The following is a 6,177-nucleotide window of genomic DNA, read 5'->3' as shown; positions in this document are numbered from 1 at the left end:
GTGGGAAAGTTCCTCATAAAGAGCCGGAAGCCTGCTCCAGTCCCTCTGCCCACTGGAACCACACAGTCTGTGTGTGATCACACAAGGCCCAGGCTGCCCTTTAGATCTTTGAAGGCAGCGCTCATTCTCCTTTTCTCTCCATTCCAAATTTTTCTTCTCTGGGTAAAGTCTCAGTTCTCTTTCAGGCAAGTGACAGAAAACCAGCTCAAACTGGTTTATGATAAGAGGTGAATGCATTGGCTCAAGTGACTTAAAGTCCTGGGGTTTCTGAGCTTCAGGCACAGCTGAATCCAGGTGCCGAGAGGGTGTCTCCATGTCTCTCAACTCCTCATTCTTCCCCATTGGCTCTGTTTTCAGACCCACAGTCGACCAGCTCAACTACCCCTGGAGGCTCCAGCAAAGCTCAATTCTTCCAGCAAAATTCCTGGAGGGCTTAGGTCATTCGAACCATCCCTGAACCAATCCCTGTGGCCAGGCAAATGGGGCATTTTGGTCAAACCTGAGTCATGTGACAATCTCTGCATCCTAAAGGTAGGGACAGCCCAGCCTGAACCACATGGGCCAAAAGTGGGAAAGAATGGTCCCCACAGGAAAATCGATTGTAATTACCACCAAATGACTAGATGTATTAGGTAGGATGTAGGTTTTATAACAGAGATCCACAATAACACCGGCTTAAACAAGATGGAATTTCATCCCTCCCTAACTCCAGATGCAAGAGATCTTGGGCTGTTACGGTTAATTGTATGACTGGGGTGCCCCATAGCTGAGCATTCATTATCCGAGTTGGAAGAGTTGTTAAAACATGAATATATTTACTACTGTCCTGGCCACTTACTTCATTCCCATTCAAGCATCTCACCCTACCTAGCACCAGCATCTGTCCGCCCCTCCCATCTGTATCTCTTCTGTCTGTCAGGTCTACTTATGCAAGTCGGCAGCAAAGGAAATCTTCCAAGTTATAGAATTTCATGAAGTTGATGAGAGTTATGTTGGAGAGCTCCTGGGTCCTGCACACAGTGGCTGACAAACCAAGGATCTGTCTGGCTGGCTGCTGGGTCAGCCCTGTCTAAATAATGAAAACCCCCAATGTGAAGAAAGATGAACCTGTGCTTTGGAAGAAAATGATCTGAATGTCATAGAACTCAGAGTGGCCCAAAGAACTCAGGGGGATGTGATGAAACATTTTGGTTGTTAGGACCCAGAAGGTTCTAGTAAGGACCATCAGGCAATTTTGTGGGGAAAACTATGCCTACTCAAATGAACTTTTTTTTACTCTAATTGTCTTACTCCATTTTCTGCTGCTATAGCAGAATACCACTCTGGGTAATTTGTAAACAATAGAAATTTATTTGGCTCATAATTCAGAAGACTGGGAAGTCCAAGAGTATGGCACCAGCATCTGGTGGGGGCCTTCATGCTGTATCATCCCATGGTGGAAGGCAGAAGGGCAAGACAGCACTATAAAGTGAGCAAGAGAAAGCTGAACTCACTTTTACAATAAATCCAGCATCTTGATAATGAGCTCACTCCTTCAATAAAGAGATTAATCCATTCACGAAGGTTTTGCCCTTATGACCTAATCACTTCTTTTTTTTTTTTTTTTTGAGACGGAGTCTTGCTCTGTCGCCCAGGCTGGAGTGCCGTGGCTGGATCTCGGCTCACTGCAAGCTCCGCCTCCGGGTTTACGCCATTCTCCTGCCTCAGCCTCCCGAGTAGCTGGGACTACAGGAGCCTGCCACCTCGCCTGGCTAGTTTTTTGTATTTTTTAGTAGAGATGGAGTTTCACCATGTTAGTCAGGATGGTCTTGATCTCCTGACCTCGTGAACCGCCCATCTCGGCCTCCCAAAGTGCTGGGATTACAGGCTTGAGCCACCGCGCCCGGCCCTAATCACTTCTTAATAGTCCCACCTCTTAATACGTTCACAATGGCAATTAAATTTCATCATAAGTCAGCTGGGCATGGTGGCTCACCACTGTAATCCCAGCACTTTGGGAGGCCGAGGCAGGTGGATCACTTGAGGTCAGGAGTTCAAGACCATCGTGGCCAACATGATGAAACCTTGTCTCTACTAAAAATACAAAAATTAGCCGGGTGTAGTGGTGGGTACCTGTAATCCCAGCTACTCAAGAGGCTGAGGCAGGAGAATTGCTTTAACCTGGGAAGCAGGAGTTGCAATGAGCCGAGATCGTGCCATTGCACTCCAGCCTGGGTGACAAGAACAAAACTCCATCAAAAAAAAAAAAAAATTAAATAAATAAATAAATTTCATCGTAAGTTTTGGAGGGGACAGTCAAACCATAACACTAAGTATTAGCACATTGACCTAAGAATTAGCATATTAACCTAAGTGTTGTTTGTGGAAGATAAAATGTGTATATTTTCAGAGTTTTAATTTCATTTTTCAAAACAAAGCTCCAATTAAACCTTTTTTTCCAATTACTAAGAAATGTTGGTTCCCAGAGCTTTGACTTGTGGTCAAAGTGGTCTTTTTCTCGAGATAATGAGACCCTTCTTTAGAGTGGGTTCAATGTCTGTCTCACTTGCCAGACTATGGGTGCTGTGTGGTGGGGCTCACATCATTATTTCCGGAGATGGAATCTAGAATGAGGTTTGGCTTGACCAGGCGCAGTGTCTCACGCCTGTAATCCCAGCACTCTGGGAGGCCAAGGCGGGTGGATCACAAGGTCAGGAGTTCAAGACCAGCCTGGCCAAGATGGTGAAACGCCGTCTCTACTAAAAATACAATAATTAGCCAGGTGCAGTGGCAGGCACCTGTAATCCCAGCTACTCAGGAGGCTGAGATAGAGAATTGCTTAAACCCGGGAGGCAGAGATCGTGAGATCGTGCCACTGCACTCCAGCCTGGGCGACAAAGCGAGACTCCATCCCAAACAAACAAAGAATGAGGTTTGGCTCGATAAATATGTATTGAATGAATGAATGGAAGATCTTAGTGAGGCCTGTCTGGCTCTGGCCCAGCCGGTCTGGGGCCCCTTAAGGGGTATCCCTGGAACTGGACAGAATTCCCCTGTCTGTGGTGATCAAATTTGCCTGGAGTTGGCCATGCACAGTGGCTCACACCTGTAATCCCAGCACTTTGGGAGGCCAAGGTAGGCAAGGCAAATCACTTAACTCAGGAGTTCAAGACCAGGCTGAGCAACATGGCAAAAACCCATCTCTCCAAAAAATACAAAAATTAGCTGGGCGTGATAGCGAGCATCTGTAGTCTGAGCAACTTGGGAGGCTGAGATGGGAGGGCTGCTTGAGCTTGGGAGGTTGAGGCTGCAGTGGGTCATGATTGTGCCACTGTACTCCAGCCTGGTGACAGAGCGGGATCCTGTCTGGAAAAAAAAAAATTGCCTGGAGCTAAGTGGGGCTCTCACCTGCTCCCTCTCTTCTCTCTGCTAGAGACCAGAGGCCTTGAAGGAAGGAAGCCAAGGGTCTCTTCTGGCTCTGCTTCCCTATCACTGCCCCCACTTCCCTGCATCCCTTTCCCTGGCAGAGACTGCTTGCCATAGGGCTCTGGGCACTCATAAGACCTTCAAAAGAAAGGTTCACATTCATATTTGTCTTCTCTGTAGAAGTGCTAGAGGCTGATGGGGTGAGGGGGAGCAGCAACGGTTGGTGGTCCAGAGCTCTACAGTGTTGAACTGTTGTAAATCCTCATAAGCCCAGGAGGCAGGGCTTGCTACACTCCTCCTGTTAGAAACCAGAGTCTGAGAGAGGGTGAGGAGGTACCCAAGGCTATGCTATTGGTGGCACGGTGGCAGAGCTGGGGCAGGAGTTCTGATTTTCCATCTCATTCCTCTGTTACTGTCTAAGCAGAGAGCCTGGCTGACAGCTACCTACACAGAGGAAGGTATTCTGGGAGAGTTTCCTCCCCTCTCTAGGCCTCTATGTTCTCTGCAAAATGGAGATAATAAGACTGAAATGCACATAGTAGGTGCCAAATAAGTACTAGCCATGTGCTTGCTAATGGGAGTGCTGCTGCACACTCACACTCTGCCTGGGCTCTGTAAGAACAGTCCGGAGCCTCCATCCAGGAGTTTTCATTGCAGAGGGGGCGGGACAGCAGCATGGGTAGGAGCTTGGGCCAGGAGAATCCCTACTCTAGGTATGACTGTGTGATCTTGGGCAAGTGACTTCATTCCCTGAATGTGTTTCCTCATCTGAACAAGGAGACTATTGAAATGCGGGTGTGGCCGGGCGCGGTGGCTCAAGCCTGTAATCCCAGCACTTTGGGAGGCCGAGACGGGTGGATCACGAGGTCAGGAGATCGAGACCATCCTGGCTAACACGGTGAAACCCCGTCTCTACTAAAAAAAATACAAAAACTAGCCGGGCGAGATGGCGGGCGCCTGTAGTCCCAGCTACTCAGGAGGCTGAGGCAGGAGAATGGCGTAAACCTGGGAGGCGGAGCTTGCAGTGAGCTGAGATCCGGCCACTGCACTCCAGTCCGGGCAACAGAGCGAGACTCCGCCTCAAAAAAAAAAAAGAAATGCGGGTGTCTACCTAATGAGACAGCGGCTGCAGGAATCACCTGGCTACAGTAAGCGCCCTTGTATCCTATTGAGTGAGTCAAGGATAAGCCTGGTCCCTTGCAGGATGCAGGATTCTATCCTGAGATACACTCCCTCCTTTCCCCTATTCCAGCCCACCAGGGCCTCTCCTCCAGGCAGGAAACATGATCTCCTTTTGACCTATGAGAAAACAGACAGGAAGTTCAAGGCCACACAGATGTGCGTGTTAAGAACCCTGGGGGGAAAGTGTCCGAAACTCAAGGCTGTGTGTGTGTGTGTGTCGGGGTGTGTTGGGGGGTTGGTCAGCCAGGTGATTTAAATGTGGGTATAAAATAGGTAGTGGTGGGGACCCTAAGAACCTAGATTCCTTAAAGATATTTTTCTTCCTCTCTCTATTCTCTCTCCCTCCCTCCCTCCTTCCCTCCCTCCCTCTCTCCCTCCCTTCCTTCCCTTTCTTTCTCTCTCTCTCTTTATTTTCTTTCTTTTCTCTCTCTCTCTTTCTTATTTTTTTTTTTGAGACGGGGTCTCACTCTGTCCCCCACGCTGGAGTGCAGTAGCACTATCGTGGCTCATTGCAGCCTCGACCTCCCTGGCTCAAGGGATTCTCCCACCTCAGGCTTCCAAGTAGCTGGGACTACAGACATGCACCACTATACCTGGCTAACTAAAAAAAAAAAACAAAAAACTTTTTTGTACCTAGCAACATATGTCAACTTCAAATTTTTCACTTTTTGCTCTGCTTTCCAATCAAAACAAAGCCAGGAGGCTGAGTTCAGCCTTTGAGCTGCAAGTCTGAGACCCTGCACCAACACTGACTTTATTGGGCCTTTGCATTGCACAGCATGCACACCCCTGCTCACTCTCCTACCTGTGTGCAAATGAGGATGACAAGCAGGGTCAGCAGCAGAAGTCTCTTGGGGCTAGCTCTGCTGACAATGATCACTGATCAGTTCCTAGTTCTCCGAGAAGCCTGAGCCCTCTCAGCCAGCATCATGCAGAGCAGTCTCAGGATGGTTAGGCCTATGGCTGTCCTCCTCTGGAAGAGCCCTCGTTTGTTCAGAAGCCTCCCCTAGTTAAAGTAGGTAGAGGAAAATCACTCTTGAAAGCTCAACTCACCAATCACCTCCTCCAGAAAGCCTTCCCTGAATTCCTTGACAGGACTATGTCATTACTCTGCAGGCCTGAGCACCACAGCACTCTTCACGGCTAACTTTCACATTGCAACCCAGGGTCTAACCCAGTGTCTGACCCACAGTGGGCTTTCCATGCATGAAATGGGTGACTAAACTCACCTGCTGTGTGACTTTGGATCAGTGACTTCACCTCTCTGAGCCTTGATTTTCCTATCTGTAAAATGAGTTGTGGCGAGGCAGCATTCAGAGGGTCCTTGCAGATGTGATTAAATCAATTAAGGTTCTTCTTGAAATGGAGGGATTAGCCTGGATTATCCAGGTGGCCCGGAATGGAATCACAAGGGTCCTCATGAGCAGAGGCAGGAAGGTCAAGGGAGGAAGTAGGAGCTGGGACAATGGAAGCAATTGTTTTCTTGCCTGTTCTAGCTTCTGGAGGTCACCAAGGGGTCACAAGCAGAGAAACACAGGCAACCTCCAGAAACTGGAAAAGGCAAGGAACAGATTCTCTTCCTCCGGGACA

At 48.6% G+C, this 6,177-nt stretch overlaps 1 long non-coding RNA gene across 1 annotated transcript; it reads right to left on the bottom strand.

The window, feature by feature from the left end:
- Nucleotides 1–1,330: 1,330 nt before the first annotated feature.
- On the bottom strand, nt 1,331–5,929 carry LOC117074591. The gene is made up of 4 exons (XR_004433629.1): nt 5,817–5,929; nt 4,545–4,704; nt 3,388–3,543; nt 1,331–1,461 (listed from the first exon to the last, which is right to left on the bottom strand). It is a non-coding gene; the product is annotated as an uncharacterized LOC117074591 (long non-coding RNA).
- Nucleotides 5,930–6,177: the final 248 nt, after the last annotated feature.

The sequence above is a fragment of the Trachypithecus francoisi genome, unplaced genomic scaffold (genome assembly GCF_009764315.1).
Source record: "Trachypithecus francoisi isolate TF-2019V2 unplaced genomic scaffold, Tfra_2.0 Contig01665, whole genome shotgun sequence".
Lineage (NCBI taxonomy): Eukaryota > Metazoa > Chordata > Mammalia > Primates > Cercopithecidae > Trachypithecus > Trachypithecus francoisi.
Note: the sequence above shows the minus strand (reverse complement) of the source record. Positions and strands in the feature narration are given on the sequence as shown.